The 11325-nt window shown below is 48.5% G+C and overlaps 1 long non-coding RNA gene across 1 annotated transcript; it reads left to right on the top strand.

Moving 5' to 3' along the window:
- The first annotated feature begins 4454 nt into the window (after window positions 1-4454).
- LOC143268984 (uncharacterized) lies at window positions 4455-7735 on the top strand. The gene is made up of 3 exons (XR_013045240.1): window positions 4455-4541; window positions 7058-7107; window positions 7535-7735. It is a non-coding gene; the product is annotated as an uncharacterized LOC143268984 (long non-coding RNA).
- Window positions 7736-11325: the final 3590 nt, after the last annotated feature.

Here is an 11325-nt window from a genome sequence, read left to right as displayed (position 1 = left end):
TTTGCAGGAGAGCAAGGGTGGAAAGAGAGCCTGGTGGAAGACTTTGGTGAGGAGGGATCGGTGCTGGCAAACTGCTCTGCAGGTGGTGGACGGTCCCCATGAGCACGTCCTCACCCTGATGCACAGGGATGTGGAAAGGGCTCCACAGCTGTGTGAAGGCAAGCATCTGGGATGAGAGATTATCTTGGGGTGGGGGTGGGTGGGGCAACAGGATCACAAGCATCCAAATAACAAGAACAAGAGGGTCACATAGAAGTAAAGAATGTGGCCTGGGGTGTGGCTCAGTGGCACATCACTGCTGTGATAAAATGCCTGGGAAAAACCACTGATGGAAGGAAGGGTTTGTTTTGCCTGCCTCACGGTTTGAGGGGATACATGCAGTCTCCATCACGGTGAGAAGATGGGGTGGCAGGAGCATAAAGTGGCAGATCAGATTGTGACGGAAGCCACAAAGCAGAGGGGGTAGAGTGCTGGTGCTCTTCTCTTCTTCTTCCCCGTCCTCTTCAGTGTGGGACCCCAGACCACAGAGTGCTGCATTCATTGGGGCAGCATTCATTGGGGGGCAGCACAGGTCTCTCCTCATCAGTTAAGCCTCTCTGGAGACAACCCACAGACATGCGCAGAAGTGTGTCTCTTTGGTGGTCCTATATAGAGTCAGTTGACCGTCCCATTTTCTATGGTCAATAGAGAACAGGAAAAAGAGGAGAGAAAGGGGGAGGGAGGGAGAGAGAGAGAGAGAAAGCAAGAAGAGAAAGTGATGTTAGGAAAGTCCACAAGTCCAAAGCTTCCGAGAGCTTCTAGAAGCCCTTTTCTAGGAATGCAGCCCTGTTGCCTTGATTTCAGATTTCCAAAACTGTAAAACTATAAATTTACGTTGTTTCAAACGACTAAATTTGTGGTGATTTTTAAGTAACAGATGAAAGGCTTTGAATGAGGGGAGGGGAGCGAGCTTAAGAGGGATGTTGAAATGGGTCACTGGGGAGCGAGGAAGTTTTTATGGAAGTTATTAAAGCCATGGACAGGCAGAGAGGCAAGAGCAAGTGGGATTCCAAGGATCTTTCAGGATCCTGCACCAGAGACAGACAGCATGCTGGGGGCTCTGAAGAGAGGAAACCAGGGTCTGTCTACACAGATGAGTTGGGGGTGTCTTCACTTGTTTTCTGGGGGTAGGGGGTGTCTTGTAGTACAAGCCTGCAGCCAGACTGTCGATTCCTAGGCAGGAGGCAGGGGAGGTACCATACAGGATGTATGGCTGCTAATATGGTGGAAACTGACTTCCCAGGTGAGACATCCTGGCATTGGGACGACCGTTAGCTAGGGACTCACAGACAGGGACTCCGCAGGATGCCTGTCAGTGTCTGTGAGGGAGACAGTTGGCTGCTGCAGATATTGTGACCAGAGCAGCATCTAGAGTCTGACATTACCTCCTTAGAACAGGAACAAGAAACTGATACAGTTGCCAATTATTCCAGAGAATCCGCAGCCAAGTGCTCAACTAAAGTTAACACTCTGAATGTTTCCCTCAGTGTCTTCCCAGAAAAACCTTCCTTTTTCACATTGGCAAGTCCAGCTGTGGCTGTGAGCAGCCAGCCAGCCAGCTGGTGCCTGCTCAGGAAAGTCCTCCAAGGGGCAGCTGGCTTTTCACAGGGAGTGCCCCCACAGTTAGAGCTGTGCCGATGTTCTAGAAGGGTGTGCACTTCCAGGGGTGGGTGTGTCTCCCCATCTTCGGTCCTATCACATTAGCACATCTGGCCACTCCCCTGAGAAGCTAGCCCTGCTCACACCGAGTCTTTGTTCTTAAACATCAAAATCCTGTTAGCTGTTACCTGAAGTAATTTACCTCCCGGGAACCACCGACCGCTGAGAAAATGGCCAGTTACCGTTGGGTTTTGGATGGTGGTGGTGGTGGGGTGTCCAAGAGGGACACTGAGAGGTTACTGGGGACTGAGGAGTTTATTAGAAGAGTTAATAATGCCATGGACAGACAGAGAGGCAACAGCATGAAAGGGTCTCTGCAGAGATAAATCAGAGTTCACACAGCAGGAGAGGAAGTCTCCTCTGAGCCCTCTGAGGACAGGGAAGGTTTTATAGCCAGAGTCGGCTGGCCGCAAGTTTTCTGACTCCCGGGCTGGAGGCAGGGAAGGGGTGGGAGCAGAGAGTGAATAGATTCAATATCCCCTTTGATGTTAACTCACTTCCCAGGTGAGAGATCCCCGCCCTGGGGTCTTCTGTTAGCTCAGGACTCAGAGAGGGATTGGGTCGGTGCCTGTCTGCTTCCTTGAAAGGGGAGAGAAGGCTGCTGCAGACAACTGTGGCCTGAGCTGCAGCCAAATGCTAACATCACATTCTTACAATTGTTCTGCTGCAGGGTGCCTTTGCTGTGAACTCCTAGAGAAAGCGAATTCCAGACTTCTTTATCAGCAGTGAGAGACTCCCGGGACTTACTGCCTCCCCAAGTATCCACTGAAGAGAGGAATTTGGCAAAGCCCCTGTCCACCTATGAGAATTGCTGTCTTCTACGAGGACAGGGACATGGGCAATGTCCTGTGGCTAGTGATGTCTGCAAACCCATTGCAAAATGATTACTCTCTGCAAAAGGGGAGTCTAGGTAGGCAGTTCTTGCAGTTCTTTATCTACACGACAACTTTGTAGATTCAAGTCCCCAGTTCCTAAATCTAGGCGTTTCTTAAATGCTGTTTTGTTTCATTAAAGATCTTAACTGGCTTTCTTTACGAATGGGTCCTCGAAGTCTATTTTTAATTACTTAAACAAGAATTCCTTTATGAATCGATCAGTTTTCAGGGTTAACAACGTTCAAATCTAGCAGGCAGAGGCCCTGTTAACCCAATGCCCTACACTTAAAGGTGGAGCCTTTGTAAAGGCTTCCTCGGAGTTTCAAGAACTTTCTCTCAGGCTGAGTCATTGGTTCTGATTGGAATTCTGCCTTAGAGGGCAGGAAGAAGAAACCCGTTTGAGTCCGTTTGGCCGGCAAGTCCCCTCTTTGCAGGCCACCTCCCCTGAGTGTGTACATGGCCCCTGGCTCTCTGCTGCACTGAAGGAAGCCTTCTGTCTGACTCTCATCTCCTGGAGATTGAAGGTTGAAGCCAGCCCAGCACAGGCAGCCTGCTGTGGAGATCGGCTCTTGAGTAATAGGGAGCTGCAGAATCAATGGAATCAAGCTTCATGCTGATTTCATCTTTGAAGAAAATCATACACAGCTTTCAAAAGTCAAGATAATTTTCTTCTGGAAATATCTTACTTTTGTGTGGCTTTTGCAACAGTGTTTGTTTTAAACTCAAGATCAGGCCAGAGAAAGGAATGCAATTTTTATGATTATCAGAAAAAGCCCACAGAAAGGATGCATTTGAAGGGAATCGGGTGTTGGGATAACTGGAGTTTGCCATTAGGTCACATCTCGTCCTTCCCATCTTTCTTCAGCATCTCGGTTTCCTTACTGTGACAAAATACTCTGACGAATGCCACTTAGGGGGAAAGGGTTCATTTCTGCTCACAGTTCTAGGTATTGGTCCCTCACTGTAGAGTAGTCACAGAGGCAGGGACAGACACAGACGGTCAGGTCATATTGCAACCACAGTCAAGGCAGGGCTCCTCTGTGATGAGACAGGAATCCTAGGAGACTGCAGGTGACTTTTCTCAGCCTTGTGCGGTAGCACGGGAAGGAATGTCTGTAGCGATGGCCTGTCTCCCTCCGGCAAAGAGTTCCAGGAAGCAGAGAGTGCAGGGGAGAAACATGGGCTTTGTTGCAATAACTCCCTTATTCCCAAGCCCCTCACCCCACTCCTATAAAGATCCACAGCCAGGGTTTACCCCTGGCAGACCCCTCAATTTTCCCTGGAAGAGAAGCTGCCTCTCGCTGTGTGAGCTGATAAGCACAGTCTCATCTGTTGAAGCTCAGATTCCTGTCTCTTGCAGTCTTCTTTCTCTTCATGGTGCCTCAGAAATTTAACAGTCAGGAAGCAGCGAGCAAGGGATGCATGCTTGCTCTCTCTACTTTTTACAGTCCAGGATACTCTGACCAAGTAATGATGCCACTCAGAACGGAGGTCTTCCCACCTCCATTAATCAAGATAATCCCCTGTAGACCTGCTCAGAGGACCATCTCCCAAACGATTCCACATTCTGTCAAGTTGAAAAAAAAAATCCACAGGGAATGATGTTCAATGGACCATGAATGAATGAGTGAGTGAGTGGGTGTGTGGGCGAGTACACACACGCATACTGGAGAACAGTCCAGAAGTCCCAGAAAACATGACACAGGACCAGGCAAACAAACCAGGTGACTAACAAGTCAGATTCCAAGACCTTATGACTTTAACCCAGGTCAGACTTTGGGGAGGGAGAAGCCATAGGGGTCACACAAATGTGAAGACAGAGTGGGGGAGGGGCGAGGGTGGGGGTGGGGACCCCACAGCGGAGCGGGCCCCACACGAGGAGTCGTCTGGATCCGGTGGCCCAGCCACATCGAGCGGTGTGCTGTCCGAGACTCCCTCTGGCTTCCTCTGTTTCAAATGTGGAATAAGGTAATTTTAAATTTTTTTGTGGGTGTGACATTTTTCCTCAACAGACTGGATCTTAAATTTAGATGTGGGTATTGCGTAACATGGGGAGTAAGCGTCTGTGTTGTCTGAGATCTGAAATAACCAGGAGCAACTGAAGCGGAACAAGGCCTTTATTGTCTGCTGGGGACATAACGTTGTCAATGGGACAGTCACAAGTGCGTCTAGGGGAGGGCGATTCTTTCGAGCCTCGAGATAGAGGCAAATCCTTAGAGAATGCACACACCCAAAGTAAAACAGCACCCCTCGCCCGGACCCTGGCCTTGAGAAGGCTTTCTCTGATGGGGGTTGATGACATAACCCATGGGAAAAAGGAAGACACCCATCGGCAGTGATCTGAGCAGCAGCCGTACTGACGGAGATGTTTAACAGTCCCTAATAACAGCTTCCCAGGGCCATGGGGCTGGTGCTGCCCTGTGCCCTTCAGACGGGCCCAGGATCTCCTCAAGAGAGACAAGTAGGGACCTGTTCTAACATGGAGCCCTGAGGAGGGGGAGGTCTGGAAATTAAACAAGAGAGCTGGGGCTGTTATTTAATAATAATAATAATAATTATCCTCATTATTATAACAGCTTTCGTTTGTGTATTCAATGGGCTGAGTGCTTTCCCATGCACTTATGTTCTTCGTTTTTAGAATAACCTGCAATATAGGTTAAATTTTTCACTTGCGTTCCTTAATTAGTTAATTCTTTGGCTGAGTCTCTCTCTCTCTCTCTCTCTCTCTCTCTCTCTCTCTCTCTCTCTCTCACACACACACACACACACACACACACACACACACACACACACACACAATACAATTAGCATGAGGAGCAGCATGTGTGCAGACTGTTCACGCCAGCCCGGCCCCGAGGAGAGCATGGTGCTGATGTAAGGGCAGCCGGCCCTGCTGGCTTTCTGCTCTGTACTCAGCAGTGCTTCCTTCATCTCCACACGGCATTGCCACATGCTTTGGAGATAAGTGCACACCCACTCACACACAGCGGCTGCGCCGTCTTAATGACTGTATCGAATCCCCTTCTGTAAATGAGTTGCAATTTATTCAGCCAGACCCCTTTAAGGAGCGCTTGGATGGCTGCCAATCCTCTGCTTTTAAACCCCGTTTGTGCAAGGGATACCATGATTTCACAAATGGCCAACAGCCCAGACTCAGCCTCTCAAAGCCCATCCCTGCAGATCCCTAGACCACCTCATGGGGCTTTCTTTCCCAGCTCCAGTCCTAAGCAAGGCCTTATCTTCTCCCCACAGATGTCAACTAAAGCAGGAACAAACTGGAATCCAGCTCTCTTCTGTTAGACCACACATTAAAATCACTGTAGACGGTAAAGCGGTGTGCCCCCTTCTCACTGATTTTTAACAGTGGATTTTTGTGTGATGGAGTTATTATTTTATAATACAGTAAATATCTTTTAGATTTTCCGTTTTAGCATGGCTGGGAGATAGCGTACCCTGGAAAGTACTCACCTTGCGAGCATGAGGACTGAGTAACTCTTTTTTTTTTTAAATATTTTTATTTTATAATTAATTTAATTTTACATATCAGCCATGAATTCCTGAGTAACTCTTAATACTCATGTTAAGAAGACAAAACAGCCTGGCAGTGGCGCATGCCTTTAATCCCAGCACCGGGAGGCAGGGGCAAGCAAGTTCTGGTCTACAGAGGAGTTCCAGGACAGCCAAGGCTACACAGAGAAACCCTGTCTTAAAAAACAAACAAACAAACAAATAAAAAACACCCCCAACCAAACAAATGAAAAACAAAAAACCCAAACAAAAATCAGACCGAGTGTGGTGGCACTAACTCATCGTCCCAGGACTGGTGAGATGGACCCGGGCAGATCCCAGGGGCTCATCGGCCAGCCAAGCTAACATGCTAGGCAAGCTCTTGGAGATAGAAGACCTATCTCAGCAAGGAAAGGTGGACAGAGCCAGAAGAAAAACACCTGAGGTTGACCTCTGACCTCGCACACACACACAACTCGACACATGGAAAAGCCCTAATTTTAACTTTTGGCATTGTGAATATCCATGGAACCCACATCATCGGAAGCTTTTGGGGGTGAAATGATTATGTAATGTAAAGTGGTCCGGAACCCAAACATTTGAAAATTGATAATTCCAGGAGTGGAACTGGGCGTTGGAAGATTATAGGCTTTTATACATGGTACTGAGGATTTCATCAACTTACATCCCACCAACGGGGTATAAGATGCCGTCTTCCCTTCATCTGGAAAACAGCCACGTGAAACCTTTCCTTCTGTGCCTGCCTGGTTGCTGAGAATGCTTCATTGTAGTTTCATTTTGCATCTCTTCCGTGGCACACACACACATACCACACCATGCACACGCACATGTAACATGCACAGGCCACACACGAGTCCATCTACACCACTGACCACACACACACACACACACACACACACAGTTTGGAGTCCATGGTTGTGTGTGCAGACTCAAGTTCTTTGCCATTTTCTTTCTAGGTGATGTGCTGGCTTCCTGATGTTTCTGTGTTCTCTACATATCAGCCTTGGTGAGTTCTCTGCACTCTTCCCACACTGGGTCTTTCCTGGCCTTCCCATTTTGTTCTGATGGTTTTCAACAAATGCATAAGGAAGACCCTGCTGGCCATTTGAGTTACTAATCGAGCTGACTGGCCACTTGGCCAACTGTCCTGTGTCCTGGCGGGGTGTGTAACAGGGTCTAATATCGAGTGAAAGTTCTGGTTTGCAGACAAGGTTGAGCTAGAGACAGAAGTTTCTCTGAGATGCCATGGCGGTGTCTCCAAACAACCTGGTCCAAGAGCCGAGTGGGTGCCAAGACCTACCCGCAGGTCCACATGTGAAGGGGCTGATGTATAGTTTAGGGGCTTTTCTGTATGTGTGATCAGGTGACCTGAATGGAACTTTCCCTTTTCTTCTCTGGATACGCTTCATTTTTTAACATCCTGAACTTCCCAGGACCTTCTAAATGAGACTCCACCTGCAAGCACCGTGTTTCTCTGAAAATCAAAGGTAGGACACGGGTTCTGGGTACAAGCTTGAGAGTCTTGCACTGTGCATGGGGAATGAGAGCGGGAAAGACCACGAAGCTTGCCTGAGGTGACCGAGATCATTCTGGAGCCAACATCTTGACCTAAATCCTTACTGCCGCATCTGATGGCTGGCCGCATCTGATGGCTGACTTAACGGTGCCAATCACTCCCATTTCAGTCACGGATGCCTCTTATTCTGCTCCCTGTCACTGAAAGACAAGCTCGATCCTTTTCGGGGGTCAGATAGCACGAGCAGCTCTTCCCAAGGCATTGTCTGTGCTGGTTTATCATGGGAAATGGCATCGCACAGGCCGCTAAGAAGAGGACCACCCGCAGCGACCCAAGCCCTCCCTCCATTCACCAGGTAGCTTTTCCGTTTCCTCCTCGCACTTAGCATCCCTAACGTGAGAATGTGTCGAACACTCTACGGCAATGTACCTAACCTGATGTCGGGACCTGGTCTTGCCAGCACCTGTGAAAACAAATGTAATGATAGTAAAGAGTGAGCCCAGTGGTGCCTCGGTGGCGGCCCCTGTTCCAATGACGTAAAGATCAGCCCAACCCTGTGCCCCCTTCCCCTACATATGTGATACACGCCACATGTTTAGTGTATCCAAGGAAAGGGGGACGCTGCTTTCAGGTGACGTCTTATCTCCCCAAAGCCCCCAAACTACATTCTAAACAAACAAGACCCCGAAATCAGCCAATGGGCAGCCTCTAAAAGTCAACATGCTCTATCCATTGTCCACATCCGTCTGAGGACGCAGTGTGGCCAGCTGCTCTGCCGCCTGCCTTGACTGCCCGCCGTGGTGGGCTCTGCCTCGAGCTGTGAGCTAAAATCAACCCTTCCACCCTTAAGTATTTTTGTCAGAGTATTTTAATCGTTAAAACAGAAAAAGAAACCCAGACAGACACCCTTCCTTCCCCACACACCTGTTCATGGAGTGGAGGAACCAGTATTAATACTAAATTACAAGTAGGAGGAACTGTGTCTGGAGGGATGCCGAACAGTGGGTGGTGACGGGTCATGAAAATGTGCTGAATGTTAAAAAAAAAAAAAAAGCAACAAGGAAGGAATTCCAAGTCTGTGTTTGATTTATGTACATGAATGTTTTCCCTGCCCGTATTTCTGAGGCCAGAAGAGGGTGTTGGATCCCTTGGACCTGGACTTACAGATGCTTGTGGGCTGCCAGGTGAGTTCTGGGAACTGAATCCGGGCCTCGTTCAAGAGCCTCACACTGCGCTTACTGCTGAGCCATCTCTCCAGCCCTGCAAGGAAGGATTTTTAAACTTTTTGATACAGAGAAATGGTGAACAGCTAAGTGTGGGGCTCACCCCTGTACCCTCGGAACTTGGGTGCTAACAGGAGAACTGCCCGGTATCTGAAGCCAGTGTGAGTGACAGTGAGTTCTAGGCCATGCTGGGCTATAGAGGGAGACCCTGTCTCAAAAGACAAACCAACCAAACAAAAGGAATGTTAATTATTTGTGGAGGTTGATATGCTTGGACTGACTTTTTTATTTTTATTTTTTATTTTTTGGTTTTTTGAGACAGTCTTTCCCTGTGTAGCTTTGGTGCCTGTCCTGGATCTCACTCTGTAGACCAGGCTGGCCTCAAACTCACAGAGATCCACCCAGCTCCCAAGTGCTGGGATTAAAGGCATGCGCCCCCCACTCTCCGGCTAGACTGACTGTTATACCATGTACACACATATCAAAATATCACGCACAGCTGAGTAGGTACGCTCATCACTCAGAGAGGTGAGGTAGGAAACTTGTAATTCAAGGTCAGCCTGGGCTAAGTAGCAAAACCAACCAAGCAACCTAAGGTCTGGGGATAGAGCTCAGTGGAAGACCATGCACCCAGAATATGAAAGACCCTGTGTTCCATCCCTAGCCAAAGGGGGAAAAAATCATCGGATATCACATAAATACAAATGTTGACTGAGAAAAGAACAAAAGAGAATCGTTTCTGGAATGCTTTTTTGCATCCATGAAGATTGCAATCAGCGGTACCACTGCTTTCAGGATGGACCCAGTGGCTTGCCAAAACACCCGTGGTGGCCTGGCCTCCAAGAGGAGCTTTCCCTACTTCATGGGCTCAAGCTGGTTATGTGACAAGGCGGGAACACCTGCTCCTGAAAGCAAAGATGATCTGAGAAATCACAACCCTGTGGGCAACTGAGGCACAAACAAGATCCGTGACTAAATAGAAGAGCTCGCTAAGGCCCCAGATGCTAAGAGGTGGGAATCCATCACTATGGCTTCCTCGGCAGTATCTGTTTACTTTCTTGTATTACAGAAAACGACAGGAAGTTTGGTGCTTATTGGAGCTGTGCTCTGCATGAGGAGGAGATACACCTGATGGTATTGGTCAGCAATGTCTGGGTTTTGTGTTTTGTTTTGTTTTCCTACTTATAAGAAGTGGAAATGCAGCTGATCATGGTGACGCACGCCTTTAATCCCAGCACTCGGGAGGCAGAGGCAGGCAGATCTCTGTGAGTTCAAGGCCAGCCTGGTCTACAGAGCAAGTTCCAGGAAAGGCTCCAAAGCTACACAGAGAAACCCTGTCTCAAGAAACCAGAAGGAGGAGGAGGAGGAGGAGGAGGGGTGGAAATGCCACATGGGACTGACCGGTGGGGATGAAGATTCCCCCAGTCTCAGAATGTGGCCCTGTTGCTACCACCCATCCAGCCTTGTGGCTCTAGAGCTCTGGGAGGGTGGATCTCAGCTGCCCTAAGCCCACTGGGGTGGTCTTTGAGGCAGCCTAGGAGGCTGATGTTGGCTGTGGCATTTTAGAGCTTTCTTACTAAAATAACAGGTAGGCTTGACTTTTTTGTGACAGGGATTTCTTGGTAGCAGTGGCTCCAGGAAGGTGCACTAAGGCTTCCTGGGAAAAGACACCAGACCATGTTTCTTCAAGAGCATGCTCAGGACAAGGTCCCCCAGAGAGGAGGGGCCAGGCACACGCCTCCTGACCCTGCTATTCCAGCAGAGAGGTCAAACTGGCGTTGAGAAAGACAAACTGGTCCTGTTGTGGGATCTCTCCTTCCCTTTGTGGTTGGGGATACACATAAACATTTTATGTGTAACCCCGGGAGTCAGGGCTGAGGGGTGACGGGTGGAGGGGAGAGGCTCCTTGGTCATGGAGGCCGCCCTTTCTCACTGTGAAGTACTCTTCCTCTGGTGGCAAGATGGTGAGATGGCTGTTGGCTTGACTGTCCCAGACAGATGATGGAAAACACTTCAACATACCGAAGTATGCACCAAATGTTACACGGGTCGATTTATACCAAAAGTGTATTAGTTATAAATTTGAAATTCAAATTTAACTGAGCAGAGCTGCAGAGCTGGCTTAGCTGTTAAGAATTCCCCTGTTCTTTCAGAGGACCGGAGCTTGGTTCCTAGCATCCAAGTCGCACAGCTCACAACAACCTGTAACTCCAGCTCCAAGGGATCTGACATCCTCTTTCTGGCCTTTATGGGCATACACACACACACTGCACACATACACATGTGTACACACACACACACACACACACACACACACACACACACACACAAAGTTTTTGTTTTTGATAAATTTAGTTACCTTATCTAATTTCACTTTTATTTTCTGAGGGGAAAATTCTAGTATGCAGAAATCACGGGTTGGATTTCATTGAGATGTTTCACTGTTTTGATTAGGTTTGAATTTAGCTTCTGTGAGCCTTGATTT

Source organism: Peromyscus maniculatus, chromosome 16, assembly GCF_049852395.1.
Source record: "Peromyscus maniculatus bairdii isolate BWxNUB_F1_BW_parent chromosome 16, HU_Pman_BW_mat_3.1, whole genome shotgun sequence".
Classification (NCBI taxonomy): domain Eukaryota; kingdom Metazoa; phylum Chordata; class Mammalia; order Rodentia; family Cricetidae; genus Peromyscus; species Peromyscus maniculatus.
The sequence above is the reverse complement of the archived record's forward strand: the minus strand, read 5'-3'. Positions and strand labels throughout refer to the sequence as shown.